The 24089-nt window shown below is 38.0% G+C and overlaps 1 protein-coding gene and 1 pseudogene across 1 annotated transcript in view; one reads left to right on the forward strand and one right to left on the reverse strand.

Moving 5' to 3' along the window:
• Positions 1-24089, reverse strand: part of UFM1 (ubiquitin fold modifier 1) — a 211572-nt gene that overhangs the window by 20204 nt on the left and 167279 nt on the right. The gene's annotated exons all lie outside the window — the stretch shown is intronic.
• On the forward strand, positions 346-15866 carry LOC144296579 (small ribosomal subunit protein eS19 pseudogene; annotated as a pseudogene).

Genomic DNA, 24089 nt, shown 5'->3' on the forward strand with positions numbered 1-24089 from the left:
TGCCAGCAAGTGGGTGGACATTGCCAGACCAAAGAGGAAAGGATGGTGTTGGGGAAGAGGAAAAGTGAGATGGTCTGTGTTCCAATGGGCAGGAGGCCAGGAGTCCCTGGGGAGAAGACAAAGGTTTGCATGTTAGTGGATTTGGACTTTAATCTCAAGGCACAAGACAGAGAGAATGAGAGACCCACCAAGAATCTGAGAGGATGGAAAGAAAACCAGGAGCACAAGGTGTCTCTGAAGTCAAGGGAGAAATAGATGTCAAGGGTGTCAAACATTTCAGAAAGGTAAAGTAGGATAAACAGTTATCAATTGTCTATTGGCTCTATCCATGAAATACTGATCACCATGGTGAGTGATATCATGATAGAGGGACACAAAGAGAAGCTGGTTTTCAGGAGGCTGAGGAATAAATTTAGAAGTGAGGAAGTTGATGTGAAGGAAGAAAGGCAGCAGCTGGAATGCAAGGTGCATTCAGGAGAGGCTTGTTTGTTTTTCTTGGTTTGTTTTTTAATTTAAAGAGATTGAAGGGTTGGTTTTTGTTTTGTTTTGTTTTGTTTTGTTTTGTTTTTTTCTGACAGCATGGAGGCAATAAAAAGGAAGACATTGGGGAAAAGGAGAGCCAGTGCTAAGGGAGTACAAAACCAAGCACGGTAGGAGGATAGAAACATCTTTGAGTGGAAACATCTGTGATACTGAAGTAGAATGAGAGTGGAAACGCTTTCCTATAAAGGGAAACAGGAAAAGATGAGTAGGGATGCCAGGCAGTGCATAGGTGGCATGACAAGAAACTAAAGAATTACTTCTTTACTGGACGGCATTTTCTTTGCAAAGTGGGAGTGGAGGCCATTTGCTGAGGTTAGGGTCTGGCAAGTAGTAGGTGTCCAATAACTATCTCATAAGTCAATAAATAAGTAAAAAAATAAATGTTGGGCAGAAGAAGATGGTTGAGTAATAAGCTCTAGCAAAGTTAAACAGGGCTGGAAGAACTATTGTGGAGAAGGGGGGATCCTCCTGGGACAGGAGAGGATGGTAAGGGAAGTTAGAGAAAGGTCCTCATGAGTCAGTAGACACTCTCATCTCAGAGGAAGTCATGTGAGTGTTTTCCAGCTGTTCCCCGCAGCCATGGGACAGGCAGAGGGGGTTTCACAAGCATCTGTGAATGAGAGTAGGGCAAGACAGTTGAGGGAAGTGGCAGGCCAGTGAAAAAATTAATTGCTTTGGGATCCAAACTTAATTGAAATAAGTAAATACAGGTATGGACTTTAGATTGGGAGACAGTAGAACCAGAGATGTTGATGAGGTAGAAGGATGGTGTGATATGAACAATAGAATGAGATCATCACAATTATAGTAGGTAGGTTGTAATTACTCTGAATTGGAGAATATGTAGAAGAGCCATTCTGGGAGGTGACATTAGCTAGTTTGGAACCATGCTCAGGGTTCCTATAGTAGAATGGAAGACAGAAGTAAAGATCCTTAGACATCAAGGGGCTGGTTTTCTGGGGGATCATATGTACTGTCAATGATGATGCTATTGGCCAGAATGATGGTGGGACTTGGGTAGACAGGACAGACAGACAACAGAACAGGTACTGAAGTCTTTGGTGAAAGGGCTGTGGGTACAAGGCGGCAATGGTGGTAGTGAGACAAATCAGCTGATAGGAATTGGTAGGCAAATTGCAAACACTGGTATTTTATCTGTAATCTAAAATCCAAGAACCTAAAACTTCAAATCTTGGTACATATCTAAAAAGAAATAACATCATATAACTAGCATCTAATTGGCAAACATTTGTAGGAATTCAAGACCTTGCCATAAATTCGTTCTCCACTGGCTGTTGCTCATTGGTCTGAAAAATTAGAATCAAGGAAAAAAAAAAACCTCAAAGTCAAGTGAAATGCATATTTTTCTGCAAAAAGCCAGAGTCAACTAGCTTTGGATACAAAATGAAGTTTTAGCACGTGACTTGTGAATGTAAGCAAAGGATAACAAGGACACCACTGCACCTATGAGAGAGCTTAAAGCAGCTGCACAGAGGCTGGTACTCTCTCTTCACCTGTTTCTGACTTTGCTCTGAAACAAGGTTGATAACAGGGTTGGAAACTGAGTTCCTGGAACAAGAAAGTGTACACTGCATCAGACAATGAGAACCCAGAATTCACCTATGCTGGGTTGAGCTCTTGAGGGTTGTGAACGAAATCTTCAGAAGCATGCAATGGAGTTGGTTCTTTCTCCTAAGGTTTTGGAAAGTGTCAGGGGAAAAGACATGAGAAGAAGAATACAGAAAGACTGGTGAGGATAGGAAAAGGGGGATGGATAGGACCTAGAAGTAGTGAGTCCAGGAAGAAAACAGAGATGCCGTTGTTGTCGTCTAAATCCTTGAGTTCAAATATTAGCTGGGATAGTTCCCTAACATAAGGTCTTGAAAGATTTATACAGCTTCTCTGAGCCCCAGTTCCTTTAGTCTTGAAGAAGGCACAAGAACACGAAGTGAATAGTTATGAGAAAGGGGAAAGCAAATGACCATAGGTGAAGAGTCTACTGTTTGAGAGTCATTGAAAGGCTATTCATTTTTCACTAAGAAGTTGGTATGTCCTATTTTAAAACTATTGTTCTGATTTGTGTTAAACTTGATTAATTTTCGTTTAGAAAAGACCACTGATAATTATGGCATCAGGTGTAGCAACCTAAGTCAGGTTATTTCCTATTTTTGGATACTGTACATATAGCAGCAGTGGCCCAAATCAGCCCCCAAAGAGCCACCTTACCGATAAGCAGGTGGAGCTGAACACCCAGCCAAAGTGCTCCGCTGTCTCATTCTGCCACTGCCTTGATGAGTCAGTGCGCATTCCTGCCCAATCTCGTTGGAGATTTGAATTACACATTGTTTGCTAAACCTGATGCTTGGCCAAAGAGGTACTTAGTGGCACTTATGAAAGAACTAACAATCAAATCACACAACCTTGCCAAAACATCATTATCTTTCCTTTGAGTGATATTTTAAGCCTTACTGTGCTTCTGGTTCCTTTGAAGAGTGCAGTCTCCAGATAGGATGACCATGTTTGAAAACAATGAATAATGGCTAGAAAGCGTGAAGCTGGGATTGCTTCACATTGCTGCCTTCTCACAAAAGGGAAAGGAGGCTAACTCTGAAGCTGGGAGTAAGTGCTAGTCATTGACAGCAAGCCTCTGCACATCAAGTATTCCAGGGAAACTCTACTTCACATTCTCTTCTACAGAGTGTCACTGAATTATTTACCCTTTCATACTTTTTTCTAATTCTTTTATATGTAGAAAAAATTGTAGTTATATATGTATAAGCCTCATAGAAAGAAAAAGAATTAGATATTTGATGTCATTTGTATTTCTCTAGTTAGACTTTTTTAGCTTTTAAAGATTTCATTCCTTTATTTTAGAGAGAGAGAGAGAGAGGAGTACCAGGAAGAGCAGAGGGAGAAGGGCTAGCAGATTCTGCACTGAGCACAGAGCCTGTTGTGAGGTTCCATCTCATGACCCTGAGATCATGACCTGAGCCGAAATCAAGAATCAGATGCTTTACTGACTAAGCTACCCAGGTGCCCCTAGTTAGGCTTTTTTGAATATTAGGCTTTCTTGAATATTAAAATGCATATAAGAAAAATTCAACTTCAATAGTGTTGATGAAGTAAGTTATTCCCCTATTTCAAAATAAATAACAATTAAAAAATATGGATGTAATAATTTTTTTTCCTGAATTTTAGACCACTTTCTTATAGGAATTATTTCCATATCATAAATGGAAAAGGCCCTTGTTAGCTAACATCTTAGAATCTCCTTCTCATTTTGATTTATGTTTTGCAAAGATTTAATAAGTGTCTACCATGTTCTACAAACTGTGATGAGCATATAAAATACAAAAATGACTAGAAAATAGTCTCTGATCCCCAAGTTTATATTATGATAAGGGAATAAGGCATGCAAGAACAGATTAAATGTAAAGAAACACATTTGAGGTTATATACATAGATTTAAAGAAAGACAGAAGAGAAAATTCTTAATTTCACCTAAGGGAAACAAGGAAGGCATCCTGAAGGAGGTGAAATTTGAAGCAAAAAGTTAAGAATATATACATAAGGTCATGAGTTGAATAAACATGTAGTGGTAGGCAGTGCAAAGAGGACAATATCCCGAGTAGAGAGAGAAAAATTCAGAGTACATGTGGTTTTGAGAGTAAAGATGTAGTTTAAAAAATAGTTTAAAAATGTTACTGTAATAAATTTAATTGTGACTAAGAAATGGAAGATGAATGTAAATATAAGATTGACCAATCCTTTTCTGACTTATTAATTCCTAAATGTCTGGTCATTTATGGTGGTCAGCAAAGTTCTTCTCAGAGTGGAGAGGTGTCTAGGAGAGACTTCTTGGTCAAGAGAAACCTGTAACCAATGGGCAAGACTGGAACTCACTTCCAGGTTGCCTGACTTAATTTCATGATATATAAAATTCATGAACAATACAAGGAACAAACAAACCCACGATTAAACTGATACCCAAAATATTCAATGCACTTTTATTGTGTTCTGAATTATTTTAAGTGATGGACCTAGCTGTAAATAAACACTAATAAACATAATACTACCCTCTAGGTCCATCCATGTTGTTGCAAATGGCAAGATTTCATTCTTTTTTACGGCTGAGCAAGATTCCATTGTGTGTATATATACATATATCACATCTTCTTTTTCATTTCATCTGTTGATGGACATTTGGGTTGTTGCCATAATGTGGCTATTATATATAATGCTGCTATAAACATCAGGGTGAATGTATCCCTTTGAATTAGTGGTTTTGTGTTCTTTAGGTAAATACCTAATAGTGTGATTGCTGGATCCTAGAGCAGTTCTATTTTTAACTTTTTTGAGGAATCTTTCATACTGTTTTCCACAGTGGCTGCACCAGTTTGCATTCCCACCAGTGGTAAGAGAGGGTTCCCCTTTCTCCACATTCTTACCAACACCTGTTGTTTCTTGTGTTTTCAACATTAGCCATTTTGACAGGTTGTTTTTTTTTTTTTTTTTTTTGACAGGTCTTACTATAGTTTTGATTTGCATTTCCAGTGCAATGATGATCAGTGATACTGAGCATCTTTTCATGTGTCTGTTGGCCATCTGTATGTCTTCTTTGGAGAAATGGGGGAGTATTGAGTCACTATGTTGTAAACCTATATTTAGGTAATATTACACCATATGTTAACAAACTGGAATTTAAGTAAAAACTAAAGACTAAAAAAAAGGTATAAGCGTATGAGTCTGTTTCTTGGTTTCTTTCTTTTTATTTTTTTTATTGGAGTTCAATTTGCCAACATATAGCATATCACCTAGTGCTCATCCCCTCAAGTGCTCCCCTCAGTGCCCGTCACACAGTCACCCCAACCCCCCACCCACCTCCCTTTCCACCATCCCTTGTTCGTTTCCCAGAGTTAGGAGTCTCTCATGTTCTGTCACCCTCACTGATGTTTTCACTCATTTTCTCTCCTTTCCCCTTATTCCCTTTCACTATTTTTTATATTCCCCAAATGAATGAGACCATATAATGTTTGTCCTTCTCTGATTGACTTATTTCACTCAGCATAATACCCTCCAGTTCCATCCACGTTGAAGCAAATGGTGGGTATTTGTCGTTTCTAATGGCTGAGTAATATTCCATTGTATACATAAACCACATCTTCTTTATCCATTCATCTTTCGATGGACACCGAGGCTCCTTCCACAGTTTGGCTATTGTGGACATTGCTGCTATAAACATCGGGGTGCAGGTGTCCCGGGGGTTCACTGCATCTGTATCTTTGGGGTAAATCCCCAGCAGTGCAATTGCTGGGTCATAGGGCAGGTCTATTTTTAACTCTTTGAGGAACCTCCACACAGTTTTCCAGAGTGGCTGCACCAGTTCACATTCCCACCAACAGTGCAGGAGGGTTCCCCTTTCTCCACATCCTCTCCAACATCTGTGGTTTCCTGCCTTGTTAATTTTCCCCATTCTCACTGGCGTGAGGTGGTATCTCCTTGTGGTTTTGATTTGTACTTCCCTGAGGGCAAGTGATGCAGAGCATTTTCTCATGTGCATGTTGGCCATGTCTATGTCTTCCTCTGTGAGGTTTCTCTTCATGTCTTTTGCCCATTTCATGATTGGATTGTTTGTTTCTTTGCTGTTGAGTTTAATAAGTTCTTTATAGATCTTGGATACTAGCCCTTTATCTGATAGGACATTTGCAAATATCTTCTCCCATTCTGTAGGTTGTCTTTTAGTTTTCTTGACTGTTTCTTTTGCTGTGCAGAAGCTTTTTTTTTTTTTTTTTTGTGCAGAAGCTTTTAATCTTGATTAAGTCCCAATAGTTCATTTTTGCTTTTTGTTTCCCTTGCCTTCATAGATGTATCTTGCAAGAAGTTGCTGTGGCCAAGTTCAAAAACGGTGTTGCCTGTGTTCTCCTCTAGGATTTTGATGGATTCTTGTCTCACATTTAGATCTTTCATCCATTTTGGGTGTATCTTTGTGTCTGGTGTAAGAGAATGGTCTAGTTTCATTCTTCTGCGTGTGGATGTCCAATTTTCCCAGCACTGTTTTAAAAGAGACTGTCCTTTTTCCAGTGGATAGTCTTTCCTGCTTTGTCAAATATTAGTTGACCATACAGTTGAGGGGCCATTTCTGGGTTCTCTATTCTGTTCCATTGATCTATGTGTCTGTTTTTGTGCCAATATCACACTGTCTTGATGATTATAGCTTTGTAGTATAACCTGAAATATGGCATTGTGATGCCCCCGGCTCTGGTTTTCTTTTTCAATATTCCCCTGGCTATTCAGGGTCTTTTCTGATTCCATTCAAATCTTAAGATGATTTGTTCCAAGTCTCTGAAGAAAGTCCATGGTATTTTGATAGGGATTGCATTAAATGTGTAAATTGCCCTGGGTAGCATTGACATTTTCACAATATTAATTCTTCCAATCCATGAGCATGGAATAGTTTTCCATCTCTTTGTGTCTGCCTCAATTTCTTTCAGAAGTGTTCTGTAGTTTTTAGGTCCTTTACCTTTTTGGTTAGGTTTATTCCTAGGTATCTTATGCTTGTGGGTGCAATTGTAAATGGGATTGACTCCTTAATTTCTCCTTTCTCAGTCTCACTGTTAGTGTATGGAAATGCCACTGATTTCTGGGCATTGATTTTGTAACCTGCCACACTGCCAAATTGCTGTATGAGTTCTAGCAATCTTGGGGTGGAGTCTTTTGGGTTTTCTACGTACAGTATCATGTCATCTGCAAAGAGAGACAGTTCAAACTCTTTGGAATACAGCAAAAGCAGTCCTGAGAGGGAAATACATTGCAATACAAGCATCCCTCAAAAAACTGGAAAGAACTGAAATACAAAAGCTAACCTTGCACCTAAAGGAACTGGAGAAAGAACAGCAAATAAAACCTACACCAAGCAGAAGAAGAGAGTTAATAAAGATTTGAGCAGAACTCAATGAAATAGAGACCAGAAGAACTTGGAACAGATCAACAAAACCAGGAGCTGGTTCTTTGAAAGAATTAATAAGATAGATAAATAATTAGCCAGCCTTATTAAAAACAAAAGAGGAAAGATTCAAATTAATAAAGTCACGAATGAAAAGGGAGAGATCACCACCAATACCAAGGAAATACAAATGATTTTAAAAACATATTATGAGCAGCTATACATCAATAAATTAGGCAATCTAGAAGAAATGGACACATTTCTGGAAAACCACAAACTACCAAAACTGGAACAGGAGGAAATAGAAAACCTGAACAGGCCAATAACCAGGGAAGAAATTGAAGCAGTCATCAAAAACCTCCCAAGACACAAAAGTCCAGGGCCAGATGGCTTCCCTGGGGAATTCTATCAAACGTTTAAAGAAGAAACAATACCTATTCTACTAAAGCTGTTCGGAAAGATAGAAAGAGATGGAGTAATTCCAAACTCGTTCTATGAGGCCAGAATCACCTAAATTCCAAAACCAGACAAAGACCCCCCACCAAAAAGTAGAATTATAGACCGATGTCCCTGACAAACACAGATGCAAAAATTCTCAACGAGATACTAGCCAATAGGTTCCAACAATACATTAAGAAGATTATTCACCATGACCAAGTGGGATTTATCTCCAGGATGCAAGGGTGATTCAACACTCATAAAGCAATCAGTGTGATAGATCATATCAACAAGAGAAAAAACAAAAACCATAGGATCCTCTCAATAGATGCAGAGAAAACATTTGACAAAATACAGCATCTATTCCTGATCAAAACTCTTCAGAGTGTAGGGATAGAGGGAACATTCCTCAGCATCTTAAAAGCCATCTATGAAAAGCCCACAGCAAATATATTCTCAATGGGGCAACACTGGGAGCCTTTCCCCTAAGATCAGGAATACAACAGGGATGTCCACTCTCACCACAGCATTCAACATAGTACTAGAAGTCCTAGCCTCAGCAATCAGGCAACAAAAAGAAATAAAAGGCATTCAAATTGTTTCTTGGTTTCTTAACTAGAGACCAAACTGATGGTTACTAGAGGGAAGGTGGTTGGGGGGATGGGGGATGGTTTAAATAGTGATTGTGATTGAGATTAAGGAGTGCACTTGTGATGAGCACTGGGTGATGAATGGAAGTGCTGAATCACTTACATTGTACATGTGAAACTAATATTACACTGTATGTTAACTAATTGGAATTTAAATAAAAACTTAAAAAAATACTAATAAATAGATTCTGGTATAACTTAACAGCTTAGATAATGACACCATTTAAAAATGCGACAATGTGCTGAAATCTGTCCTTTGTTTTGCTCCTTGGATCTTCATCCTTAATGCTTTCTCTTTTAAAATTCAGTGACATTCCTATTTAGAAGATCTGTAAGGTGAAAGCTCAAATAGTAAATTTTTAGTATAGCTATCAGACATAAAAATGATAATATGTAAAGATGGGCAATTTACTAGCACTATATTCCTCATTGGGGATTTTGTAAACATCTGAATAAGGCAGCAGGAAAGACATCTAAACTACTTTAGTGTTAGGGAAAATAACAGGATAAAGAAAGCAGAAGAATAGTACATCATGTTTGGAAGCTTATAAATTAGATATCACTATTAGGTCACCGTTGTTCAATAGAGCTGGTTTAGGTGGTTGTATCAATCATTGGTGATTACACCTGTCACTTAAGATCCAGTCTGCTTCTGTCTGAAAGAACTGCAGGAATAAAATCTCATAAAAGATACACTAACCGTAGTGTAATCATGAATTATTGAGCATTGGCAGAACTTAGGGATATTTGGACGCTCTTCTTGATATTGGAGCACCTCCCCCTTACCCTTTCTCCACCCCACACTGCCAGGATCCCTGCTCTGCTCAGTTTCTTCTCTGAAGCATTTGTTTTGTTTTGTTTTTATTTATTTATACATGAGAGGCAGAGAGAGAGGCAGAGACAGACACAGGCCTAGGGAGAAGCTGGCTCCCTGTGGGGAGCCCAGTGTAGGACTCCATCCCAGGACCCCAGCATCGCTACCTGAGCCAAAGGCAGACGCTCAACTACTGAGCCACCCAGGTGCCCCTGAAGCATTTAACATATTGCTTTAAAGAACTGTTTGTAGCCCATGTCCTTCTATCAGAATTTAAGTTTCATGGTGTTGAGGACATCGCCTGGCTGAGAACCGTGGCTTGCGGTCAGTTGTTAAAAGAATGGATGGAGGGCAGAAAGGATAAAAACTTCCATTTGCTTTGACGAGGATGGAACTGGAGAGTATTATGCTGAGTGAAATAAGTCAATTGGAGAAGGATCATTATCATGTGATTTGACTCATACAGGCACTATAAGAAATAGTGAAAGGGATTATAAGGGAAAGGAGGGGAACCGAGTGGGGAAAAGTCAAAGAGGGAGACAAACCATGAGAGACTCTTGACTCTGGGAAACAAACAAAGGGTTGCAGAAGGGGAGGTGGGGGGGGGGGGAGGGGGATGGGATAACTGGGGCACTGAGGGGGGCACTTGACAGGATGAGCACTGGGTGTTATACTATATGTTGGCAAATTGAATTTAAATAAAATATTCTTAAAAAAAGAATGGGTGGAGGGATGGATGAAATGCAAATGAATGAAACAAGGCGTGGATGGAACAATTTCTCCCGTCTGTGCTACCTTCATTACACAGTTTGTAGCCGATCAGCGGCAGATCTGTACAACCTTACAACCTCTTCCTCACTAAGGAACTGACATTTGAGGGATAGAAATGACACTTTATATCTCTGCTTTCCCTGCTTACCTGTGCCTTTCCCCCAGCAACTTCTGTGATCAGTGGGAGCAATGGGCTTTGTATTTCTCCTCTAATATTGTTTTTCTCCCACCAGATGGCACCATGCCTCCAATAGTTAAAGCCATAGCTAGTTTAGATTGGTTTCCTTTGTTCCTCTCTACCCGATGTGAGTCTTCGTACTTAATAAATGGGTTCCAGTTCCAAGATATACAAACAGTAATGGCATGTGCTGAACTAATAACCCTCAATACTACTTCTCTAAGATAAAAAAGCAGCTGAGTTATATTCTATTTTATGAAACATTTGTAACAGCCAGACACAAAGGCGGTATAAACACTGGTTCACAAAACACCAAAGAAACTTGATTTACACGAAGATAAAAGTAGAAGTGAAGTATTACCAACATACCTACATTGCAAAACTAAAGTGATAAAAAGATGACAAATAAATCAGGGGCTGATATGGAATATATGTATATATATAAACTCATGCTATACCTTTTACACAATATAATATACCAGCTAAATTGCCAGAAAGTTGAAGTCAGGTTTGATAAAAATGACTTCTGTGATGTCCACCATAGGGGCAGCCCAACTATTGGAACATTCATGGAAGTTCTATATTCACAGAAGAGAAAAATGTCATCACTGCTCTTACTTCATGAGAGAGACATGTGAGGTGTAGGTTTGCACTATTTGGTTCCAAGTGCATACAGACATACAGAAGAAATACAGAAATCCTCATGATTTTTCCTTGACCTACAAACATACTTAACAAATCTTTGATTTACTTGAGAAAGTGTTTTCAGAGTAGTTGTTACGGCTCCCAGTTTTTACTAAAATAACATAGAGCACAATCAGCAATGGGAAAATCTCAGAGGTTTCAAAAATGTCTGAGCCATCCCTGGGTGGCTCAGTGGTGAGTGTCTGCCTTCGGCTCAGGTACCGGGGTCCAGGGATCTGGTCCCACATCAGGCTCCCCGCAGGTAGCCTGATTCTCTCTCTGCATCTGTCATGAATAAATTTAAAAAAAAATCTGACCTAGAATCCTCTATTTCAAGTATAAAACCAATGCTTCTGGAAAACTTTATGCTATATTTCACCCTGCTGTTACTCTCAGATCAAAGATTTCTTAGAAGGCAAGTCTATGGTTTCTAGATCTGTCAGCTTCTCTCCATGCATGCTTGGTTCATGAGAATAATGACTTTTAACATATTTCTATTAAATTTTCTTGCTGTCTGGAGATAAATACACTATTGTTCTTTCTTTCAGATTAATAAGACTTTTAGATTAGCCTGTTGTGAATACTCTATAGATCAGAGGTTTGATAGCTAAGGAACTTTTCATCTTCCTTGCATTTTTAAACTCAATCCATACCTTCAATGTAAAGGTAAGGGAGGTTCACTTAAACTTAATAATGAGGAGGAGAACTGGACCACCAAGACTGTCACAACGTGATTCATAAACTAGTATCAAATTTTGTCTGCCTGAATTTTAATTCAAAGAAGTTAAAAAAAATCAAAAATTGGAATTTCTTTTATAGTCAGAGGACAATGGCCATGGTAGCTAACCTTCCTTATCTGTCTTTTCTCAACAGTATTTATTGTCTAAATCACACATTTATTATTTCCTGATTATTATTCCTGATGATCACCTTGTTTTATAGCAAGGCTTCACCCAAAAAAGTATGTTATGTATGGATTTACTTGCACATAGCTTTAGTTTTTTCCTTTTATTGAGATACAATTGACATACTGTGTAAGACGTGCAATGTGATGATTTGCTACACATATCTAGCGCGCATGATTACCATAGAAAGAGTAGCTAACGCCTCTACTCTGTCACTCTTTATTTTGTGCTGATGGCATTTAGAATCTACTCTCTTAGGAACCTTTGGGTATATATCACAATGTCGTTAACTATATGCATCATGCTGCATACTGGATCTACAGAACTTATTCATCTTTTCTCTGGCAGTCCGTACCTTTTCACCAAATCTCTCCTTTTCATCACCTACTCGCAGCCCCTGGCAACCATCAATCTACTCTCTCTATGAATTCAGCTTTTTAAAGATTCCACATGCAAGTAATGTTCCATGGTGTTTGTCTTTCTTCATCTGACTTATTGCACGGGGCATAGTGTCCTCAAGATCCTTCCATGTTGTTGCAAATGACAGGATTTCCTTTTTTTTATTGCCAAATTACAGATATACAAATAGATAGATAGATCTATCTATCTATATATTTCCATCCATTTGTGGATGGACCGTTAGGTTGTTTCCATATGATGACTGATATGCATCATGCTACAATGCACAGGGGAGTGGAGGTATCTGTTTCAGGTTCTGATACCACTTCCTTCGGATTATACCCAGAAGTGGGATTTCTTGATCACACGGCTGTTTTATTTTTAATTTTTGTTTTTGAGGAAGCTCTATACTGTTTTTCATGTAGTCATACCAATTTATATCCCCACCAGTGGTGTACAAGGATTCCTTTTACTTTACACAGTCTCCAGTTATCTCATATTTTTATAATAATCTTTCTAACAGGTATGAGATGATATTTCATGATTTTTATTTTTACAATCTCATGATTGTAATTTTGATTTGCATTTCACCAATGATTAGTGATGCTGAGCAGTTTTTCATTTACCTGTTGTCCATGTAAATCTGTTCTTTGGGAAAATGTCTATTCAGGTCATTTGTCCATTTTAAATAGGATTTTTGGGTATTTTTGCTATTGAGTTGTAGGAGCTTTTATATATTTAGATAGTAGCCCCTTCTCAGATGAGTTGTAAATATTTTCTCTCTTTGCATGGATGGGTTACCTTTTCATCTCCTTATTGTTTCTTTTGCTGTGCAGAAGCTTTTTTTTGTTTGATGCAGGCTTACATTTATTTTTGCTTTTGTTGCTTGTGCTTTTGGTGTCATCCAAAAAATTATTTCCAAGACCAATATCAGGGAGCTTTTCCCCTATATTTTCTTCTAGCAGTTGTACAACTTCAGGTCTGATTTAATGATCACTGTACAACCAGTTTGGTGAACTTAGCCAAGTTGTATAAAAGAACGTACTATAACACAAAAATTAGAATGGGGGTGACTTCTCAGTTTATTATAGTGACTTGATCCTTTGGATAATCATTCAGTGAAAATAATTAATAGGTATTCCAAAGGCTTGGAGATGATGACTGTATCTTATTGGTCCCTGAAATACGTGTAACTAAAATAGAGAAAAAGTTGTCAGTGGCATTTCTTTGATATCATAATTCATTGATCTCTTTTGAGCAGAGGAGCCATATTCCTAGTGACCATATATATACACAGAACACACAGAGGAATGTTGGTTTCTAGGAGAGAAAGTCTTAGAAATCTTCCTCCTCACCCAACTTCAACCCATTTCTTCTCCTGCCTGCTTTATTTCACCAGAAGAAAAGAGAACACTCACCTAGATTTCATATATAGGTGGACTGAGATGCATCTCCTGGGAGCCAAATTTCAGAAGCAGAATTGTAAAAACACCTATATGGATTGAATACATACACTCATTCATTTGTTCCATTTGTCTTTCTGGTGCTCTTGAGCGTGCTTTTGTAACTCACACGGGTAAAATATGAGGCTATGGTTTAGGCTTTGAGCTGTGAATAGACAAAAAGTTGGGTTTTGGTTTGAGTGTCTCTTGGCTGGGGCTGCACAAAAATTCACCAGTGTTCCCACTTCAGCTGCTCAGCCTTTATCTGACATTCCTAAGTGCTATACCCAGTTTGTCTCACGGTTCAAACCTATTGGTATATCCTTACTCAGCAATTGAGAATAGTTTTATTTGAGGCAATTTTCATGGCATTCAATGTTTAATATATTCTCATGATACCAGAAGTACAGGTAAGAGAATGAATATTTGTGGAAGACTAAAGAACAACTAGACCATCGATTCCTCCACAATAAGCTTTTCAAAAAGTTACTATCACATTTTAATGGTATAAATTTGTTTTCAAATGAACTCTTATGCAGGACTCTCAGAATTAAGTGAGTTGTTGCTTATCTGGAACCTGAGAGCTTCCACTGGGATACCTTTTGAGAACCATTGCTATACCGATTCTAAAACCTCATGTTGGATTGCCCTGAATAGCAGACTGCTGCAGAGCTGGGCAAAATTGCTTTGGCTTCCTGTTGAACAGCTTTAATTGAATTTCACATTGCCAAGATTATATTGGCTTACATCGAGAGATAAGAAACAGACTTGTATTTGTTGTTTCAGTGTTGAAATTGCTATGCATTTTATTACATGGCTTGTTATAAGGACCTGAGATTTAAATTTCTTTCTAGTCTTATCATAGGGAAGAGTTTGATTATAACTGATGGATTCTGTGGATAATAGAGATGATTACATCTCTGGAAAGCACAGAGATATATATTTCTATTTCTTCTGTAAAACATAACTAGGACTTGATGGTTTGCAGTCCTCACACTTCTCGCCCATGACGTATCTTTTATGTTTTTCTTCCCTCTGTTGGTTTCTCAAATGTTTGATGAGCTTCTTTTCAACACATCGTTTCTTTATGTGTTAGATTAAGTTTCAGCCACAGTATCCTGAACCATACAATATGAGTGTGGGTACCCTCACACACACATATGAACTATGTACACTTATTAGATATATCTATGTATATTATATACTTGGTACATACTTATATATATATTTAAATACATACATATATTTATACAGAGAGCAAAATGTAAAACACTATCTCTGGTAATGACAGTATAGTGATCTTGACATACTTTTATGTATTTTTTTAAAATAGTCTTTTAATGACATTTTATTTTAAATCATAAAAAAAGTTACAATTACAGCACTTTAAAATATTCCTACATGGGATCCCTGGGTGGCAGCGGTTTAGCGCCTGCCTTTGGCCCAGGGCGCGATCCTGGAGACTCGGGATCGAATCCCACATCGCGCTCCCGGCGCATGGAGCCTGCTTCTCCCTCTGCCTATGTCTCTGCCTCTCTCTCTCTCTCTCTGTGTGTGTGTGACTATCATAAATAAATAAAAATCATAAATAAAATATAATAAAATAAAATATTCCTACATGTCCCCCTTCCCCTGGCTGGCTGCGTGGAGGCCACAGGATGCCTAGGAGTTACTGTAAAAGACATGAACAAGCAGGAGCTCGTCAGAGCTCTGGCAGCCTTCCTCAAAAAGTCTAGGAGGCTGAAAGTCCCTGAATGGGTGGACCTTGTCAAGCTGGCCTGACATAAAGAGCTGGCTCCCTACCATGACAATTGGTTCTACACACGAGCTGCTTCCGTAGTGTGACACTACCTCAGGGGCGGCGCTGGGGTGGGCTCCATGACTAAGATCTACGGGGGACGTCAGAGAAACGGGGTCACGCCCAGCCACTTCAGCAGAGGCTCCAAGAGCCTGGTCCGCAGGGTCCCCCAAGCCTCAGAGGGGCCGAAAATGGTGGAAAAGGACCAAGATGGGGGCTGCAAACTGACACCCCAGGGACAGCGGGATCTGGACAGAATCGCCCGACAGGTGGCAACTGCCAACAAGAAGCGTTAGAACAAATGCTGAGTTAATGAATTGCCTCATCCGTAAAAATAAATAAATAAATAAATAAATAAATAAATAAATAAATAAATAAAAATTAAACATTCCTACATGATTTGGAAATAAATATGATAGAAATTTATCATGTGTATACTCTAAGGAAAGACTGAACTTAATATTTTTCTTTTTTTAAAGATTTATTTATTTGAGAGAGAGAAAGAAAGAGAGAGTGGGGGGTGGGGGAAGGGAAGAGGGAGAGGAAGAGAGGCTCTCAAGCAGACTGTCTGCTGAGCACGGAGCCCCAAGGTGCAGCTGGATCTGGGGACCTGGAGATCACTACCTGAGCCCAACTCAAGAGTTTGATGGACACTTAACTGACTGAGCCACCCAGGCGCCCCCGAACTTAATATTTTTCTAAACACGTAGCTGATTTCTCACATCATTTTGGAGAAAATTCATAATTTCCTTATTAATATAAAATGCCAACTTTATTATATTCTAACTCATTTGTCAGAAGCTGGGAGTTGTCTAGCCCAACACCCACTCTCTGCTGCCTCCATGGAAAAAGAATTCTAACTTTCTACGAGGCAAATTACCACATAAATGAAACTGTATACTCTGCATTCTTCCTTGCAGCAGGGTGTGATCATGTGACTACATTTGGCAGATGAGGGGTAAGCAAGATTGTTACGTGTGCCATTTGCAAAGGCTGATTAGAGGGGATTCACTTATCAAAGAGAAACCAGCTTTTTGCTTTATTGCCTTTTCTTTCCTTCTGCCTGCAGTGTGTAAATAATAGGTGGCATACTCTGGAAGATAGAAACCACACAGTGGCCACACCTACAGAAACTATACCTGGAATGGAAGCCACAGTGAAAGAATCTGGTGGAAAGCCTCTGTTTCTGATGACAACATGGCACTGCCTTGACAGCTCTAAACTGTCTACCTCTGGATTTCTTTTATGTAAAATATAATAAATGGTGTCTATGCTATTTACAACTCTGTTCTTTTGGATTTTCTCTTATTGCCAGTTTCAGAACTTCTTCCAATCAGTTTGGGCTGTTTAAGTCTAATTATTGAAACACTTTAATGCATCTTAACAATGGACAATGTAACTCTCCCACAAATTTCTTTATACTATTTTAGCCCAGTTTTTCAATTGTATGAACTTCAATAATATTTTGTAATCACAAAACATTTAAAATTTTTAATTATGATTTTATAGTTATTTTTGTAATTATATTTTATTTTATTGTAATTATAATTGTTTTTATTATAATCAGATTACATTTTGAGCCATATTAGGGAGAACTATTATACTTACACTATTAAGTTTTCTCCATCAGAGATAAAATACCTTCATTTGCTAGTCTTTTTTGTACTCCAACGACTTTTTGTAGTTTACTCTATTTAGATTCTGCACATTATAGGGCATTTATATTTTTTGTTGTTACTAAGAATAAAGTATTTTCGCTTAGATTTTTCAAATGGACTGTTGCTGGTACATAAGGTACTATCAAAGTTTGCCTTAATGTGATAATTAGATATTTTTCTGGGTTTATTTATGAGTTTTGATTATGTTTTAATTGATTCTCTTGCATTTTCTTAGTAGACAATAACATTATCTGAAAATTATAATAATTTTACCACTTATTTCCAATAGTTATTTGTCTGGATTGTTTCTGTCACACTTTTGCATCGATTAGCATATCTAGATAATATTTGATAATGGTAATAGTGTACTCCTTGTGTTCTCGGCTTTAAAGGTAAATTCCATTTTTCTGATATTCAATAGGATGTTGGTTTAAGATACTATTCTTTACTGTATTAGAGATGAATTGTTCTGTCCTAGTTTATCATGTTTTCCCTTGTACTGAATAGATGAAAGAAAACATTCTACAACATAATCATTTTGATTGTCTCCTCATGGAACTTCTACTGGATGAATATTAATTATTCTGACTCTCTTTCATTTTATCTTACACCTTGTCTCATCCAATAAAGATTTTTTTTGAGTTGCAGTTCCTTTTTGCTTTTCATTGCTTTAGATATTTTATTCGCCATCTACTTGAGCATGACCAATCAACATAAACTTTTACTGAGTTAATTTTTTCCCCAAATTTTCTTCAGTATCCCAATCTGATGCCTCTGTTCAGTGTTGGTTAGCATTTTTGTGGTAATAATTATAATGGAGGGTCTGAATTCCCTAGTGTTGATGATTAGAGTAAATTTTCTCTTCGTTCCCTTACAAATAGCCAAGATCTGAAGGAAGCAAGAGCTCCTTTTAAGAAGTATGGATCTTGTATTCTAAGTTTGGAAGCTTCTTTTAATTTCCTTTATCATTTTAATTCGACTTCAAGAAAGAATAAAAATTTTAATTTGACTTCAAGAAAGAACTGATACACACTAGGAATTCAGCCTTATTAAGACAGAAATCAAAACCTGATAAATCCTTGATCCAGAAGGAGGAAACTTAGTATCTTTCTGAGGGTCTGTCATCATCATTATCACCACCACCACCACCATCATCACTATGATCATCTATTACTGTTTGTTTACACTTACCAAGAAGTTCAATGCTGGCTTAGCATTAAAAATGAGGTGGTTGTTTTCTGAAATTGTGTGAGTCTTTGTTTTAATCATTCTGGCCCAAATAATGGAAGATAAAAATGTTAGTTTTTTAGTTTTCCTCTGCCCAGTCAATGACGTACCACATGGGAAATGGAAAAACTGAAGTTTCTATTCACTGTTTGATATAGCAGCTATCCTGTACCTGGTAGGGCTACCTGTGTCAAGCTCCAAGCCTATTAAAAATCCCTGGGTGGCCCAGCGGTTTAGCGCCTGCCTTTGGACCAGGGCGCGATCCTGGAGACCCAGGATCAAATCCCACGTCAGGCTCCCGGCATGGAGCCTGCTTCTCCCTCTACCTATGTCTCTGCCTCTCTCTCTCTCTCTCTCTGTGACTATCATAAATAAATAAAAAATAAATAAAAATAAAAAAATAAAAATAAAAATAACCTCATGTATTTCCCATAGATGTAGCCTCTGGTACCTGGCAATTTTTCCAGGGGAAGATAATGGGATTCAGACATGCCTCTGATTATTAACCAATCTGCTGCCACTTCCAGCCTAAACCATTCTGAGTTGGAGAACAATGGTCTGGTCATGCTTCCTCAGTAGGTTACTCCTTCCCACATGGACAGGTCAGCTTATTAATTATTAATATTTTGCCCTGATCCAATTTGAACATATAGCAATCATTTCTTTTTTTTGGTAAATGTCACCATTTTTCTAGATTCAACACTGACAAAAAAAAGATCTCTTTTTTTTTCCATTGTTGTGATTGCTATGTCCATAGAGATCTAAAAGAGGAGGAAGTTAAAATGAGCCTTCAAGTCACATCAGTTCATTTAGCAAATAAATATTGAGTATATTGAGTACCCACTTTGTTCTAGGCACTATCCCAGGCATTGAGATATAGTGGTAGACAAGAGAATGATCACCCTCATCTGTAGAAAGAAATCAGGCTCTTGGGATCTTACTTGGAAATTATCCTATTTATTTTAAATTTTATCTTATTTTGAACTACGTCAACTTAATGTAGCTAACAATTTTGATCTAAGCAATTTATAGATGAGTAAAAATAAAATATTTACATATAAAAATATTTCACACAGGGCCATCATTCAAGCACAATAAGCTTACGCTATGAATCCTTAAACACTGGTTCCATTGTCTGACAATTTCTTTGTACCTCCATTCTTTAACTATGTAACATGACATATTTAAAAATCCCTGGGCCCTTGAAGAATGGTTTCACTGTTTATTGGAAACCCTAATTGCAAGATAATATCATTTCTGTATCATGTTCTTCACTTAAAAAATTGGTTGATATATATGGTAATCTCAGAATATTCCACTCAACTTTTAAATACTTTAAAAAATTGGGCAGCCCTGGTGGCGCAGTGGTTTGGCCCACATCGAGTCCCACATCGGGCTCCCTGCATGGAGCCTGCTTCTCCCTCTGCCTCTCTCTCTCTCTCTCTCTCTCTCTCTCTCTGTCTCTATGAATAAATAAATAAAATCTTAAAAAAAGATTTTTTTTAAAAAAATAAAAAAATAAAAAATTGATATAACTATGTTCTCATAAGCCTTAGAAGCTCCTGTGGCAATAAAAGAGACATAGGTATGTTTTAGATAGATTTATTTTTATATGCTCCTCTGAATAATTGGATGAAATTCTTGCTAAAATAATATCTGTGAAGTATTTTAATCCTTATAACACATAAATTTATAGTATTAGATACAAACCAAATAGTATTATGTCATTTTGAAACTCTGCTACAGATCTCTTCCCATTTATTCAGTGTATGATTTTTGAAAAATGGCTCGTCTTTCTTGCTCATTTCTGTTCAAACTACAGGTTTAGTACACATAATTCTGCATTTCCTTGTCATTATCATTTCTAGCAGTGGTGCTCCTTGCTGCCTTATCATATCAATATAAATGCTCCCTGAAAGTTATATGATGCACCCTTCACTTTTCTCCTGGAAATTGTTTCTTTGTCTCTTATTTAAAGTATGAGCTTTGATTCTGTCTGAATAAACTGCCACAGTGACAGCTTTGGGAACTCTGATTACAAGTCACTTACTTACAGAGAAGCTCTATTTTATTAAACCAAAGACAACATATAAATGGCCAACAAGTATGTGAAAAGATGCTTGACATCAGTGATCATTGGGGAAATGCAAATCAAAACTACAATGAGCTATCACCTCACAGCTGTTGAATGGCTATTATCAAAAAGACAAGGGAAAAATTTTGGAGAGCATGTGAAGGAAAGAGAATTCTTGTACAGTGTGATGAGAATGTAAATTGGTATAACCACATTAGAAAACAATGTGAATGTTCTCCAAAAAATTAAAAATAGAACTGCCATATGATCCAGCAAACTCGCTTATGAGTTATATCAAAAGAAAATAGAATCTCAAAAGAATTATCTGCACCCGCATGTTCATTGCAGCATTATTCACAATAACTAGACATGGAAACAGAGAGATGAATGTGCAAAGACGTTGCAGTATATATATTCAGTGGAATATTATTCAGTCATCAAAGCGAAGGAATTCCTGTCATTTGCAATGACATGGATGGCCCTTGAAGGCATTATGCCAACTGAAATAAGTCAGAGAAAGACAAAAACTATATGATCTCACTTAAAAAAAAAGATATTATTTATTTATTCATGAGAGCCACAGAGAGAATAGCAGAGACATAGGCAGAAGGAGAAGCAGCCTCCCTCCGGGGAGCCTGCTGCGGGACTCAATCCAGGGACCACAGGACCACGTCATGAGCCGAAGGCAGATGCTCAACCACTGAGCCACCCAGATGTCCCTGTATGATCTCACTTTTACATGGAATCTTAAAAAAAAGCTAAATTTGTATGGAGTAGAATGGTGGTTTCCAGGGGCTGGAAGTAGGGGAGATGGGGAGATATTGGCTAAAGAGTCCAAACTTCCAGTTATAAAGTGATTAAGTTCTTGGAATCTAATATACAGCATGGTGACTATACGTAACAATACTCTATTATATACTTGAAAGGTGCTAAGAGAGTAGATTTTAAATGTTTATCACCACACACACAAAGGTAATTATGTGAAGTGATAGATGTGTTAAACAACTTTATTGTTTGTTTCCTAATTCTGGGAATCAAACGGTTGTGGAAGGGGAAGTGGGGGGGATGGGATAACTGGGTGAAGGGCACCAAGGAGGGCACTTGATGGGATGAGCATTGGGTGTTATACCGGATGTTGGCAAATTGAATTTATTTTTTTTTTAAAGATTTTATTTATTTTTTAATGAGAGACAGAAAGAGAGAGAGAGAGAGAGAGGGGCAGAGACACAGACAGAGAAGTAGGCTCCATGCAAGGAGCCTGACGTGGGACTCGATCCCAGGTCTCCAGGATCAGACCCTGGGCTGAAGGTGGTGCCAAACCGCTGAGCCACCGGGGCTGCCCAGCAAACTGAATTTAAATAAAAACAAATGTAAAAAAAGAAGAAATAAAAAATAAAATAAAAAATTCTTCTTCACTTAAAAATAAATAAACAACCTTATCGTGGTAATCATTTAAAATTATATGTGTGCATCAAATCATGTTGTATGATTTAAACTTACACAATATTATATGTCAGTTGTATCTGAACAAAGCTAGAAAACAATCAGTGATTCTCCTGCATGGCTCCCAGTCTGAGTGGGAAATACCAGTAAAGAAACAATTGCGATACAGCATTCAAATATTACAGGAGGTATAAGTGTCTATAGAAAGGTAGAGTAGAACATCTGAATTCACATGGTAACTACTACTTAGTAATCTGGCAGGAATTTGTCTCTGGTGAATCTGTTAAGAGCTATTATGTTAATAGCCAGATTGGAGCTGGGGAATTGGTTTCAGCTCTGGAAGAGGCAGGTATGAAAAGCCAGTCTTCTCTGGTGAGGTGGTACAATCAAAAATGTTTCTAGATATTGGGAAAATCACACCTAGTTGGCAGCCACTGCTCTATATTTTAAAAATACTTACATAACATTATATTGTATACTCCATACAGACATTTCCTAAAGATTTCTCAATTCCTTTCCTAAAGGATGATTCCATTTCTTTGAGATAAAAGAATTTAAAGTTATCATCAAAACTCATCAGTGGGAAATATTTTAAGAAAAACCGCCAACACTACTTCCCTGAAGACACTTTATTCTATCACATCCTTCACTGACCAAGAAGGATGAAACCAAGTAAGTTCTACAAAAACAATCCAGACTTATTGAAAAGACTGGTTTAGTTTTTTAGGAGAATTAACACCAAAGCTTGATTTTTTCCATAAGCAAAGTAATCGACCATATCTGCTGAGGATATTGTCATGTTCACCACATGGGCTGTAAATAGCAAGCCCAAGGACTGTTGAAATAGCCTCATTAAACCTTTGAGGAGCATTGGTTTGCACTATGCTAGCTTGCATCTTTTCATTGATAACATGTTTAAAAAATAAACAATGTTATACATTAAATTTCACAATATGGCATCTTATTTTTATTTCTCATAGAGTTAATTTTTTATTAAGTTATTTATCAAGTATAAGTACACCACCTGGCATCCAGAATAGTGCTTTGTACTCAATAAATAACTTGTTAAAATAACTATGTGGTTACAAGATCCCATGGTATTACCAGGTTTTTTAAAGGCGAAAAAATAAATTCTTTATCAACTACTTTTAGGAGAAATTATTTGCAAGATTGTCTTCTTTAATGTCTGTAGTGAATGCCTTGATGCATAGTCTTAATGAAGCACTCATTTCCCCAGGTGCCAGGAGGGCTGGCTGCTGATATGCTTATAGCTAAGAATGTCCCAGGAATCATGCTCAGTTAAAAGCTGGGGCAGCAGCCTGAATCCAATGGTGGTTGATTTAGAAATATTTACAAAGTTGCCTCAGTGTGGGGCATCTTTGAAGGGCGATCAATAAGGGGAATGACTAAAGACTTTGTTTCAACTGATACTAGTTCAACTTTTCCCTCTGCCCACTCCTGCTTTCTTTACTCCTTCACAGGTGCTGTTCCCCTGAGAATTCCCCTGAAAGCTTTTGTATGCAAATATTCATCTCAGGGTCCAGCCCCCCTGGAAACCTGACCTACAGCAGTTGGTGCCAGAAATAGCCATGAAAGAACAGTTTAAAATGGGAATTTGGGGACGCCTGGATGACTCAGCGGTTTAGCACCTGCCTTCTGCCCAGGGCATGATCCTGGAGTCCTGGGATCGAGTCCCACATTGGGCTCCCTGCATGGAGCCTGCTTCTTCCTCTGCCTGTGTCTCTGCCCCCGCCCCCCCTCTGTCTCTTATGAATAAATAAGTAAAAATTTAAAAAATATATTTAAAAATAAAAAAAATGGGAATTTGGAACCGAATAACCACCTATGTGACAACCTAATATCATCACTTGTGGTGGAGTGTGGATAGCACCCAGTATGCCTCCGCAATGTGATAGCTAAAACTTTCCAGAGGTAAGCTAGGATGAGCTGCTGCACTGGTTCTCAGTGGTGTGATACCACTCCATCCTCTCCCTAGGATATCTGGCAAAATCTGGAAACCATTTCGATAGCTGTGACCGGGGGGGTAGGGGCAAGGGTAAGGGAATGGTGCTTTTGCCATCTGGTGGGTGCTGCTATATATCCTACAATGCACTGGACACCC

The sequence above is a fragment of the Canis aureus genome, chromosome 24, assembly GCF_053574225.1.
Source record: "Canis aureus isolate CA01 chromosome 24, VMU_Caureus_v.1.0, whole genome shotgun sequence".
Classification (NCBI taxonomy): Eukaryota; Metazoa; Chordata; class Mammalia; order Carnivora; family Canidae; genus Canis; species Canis aureus.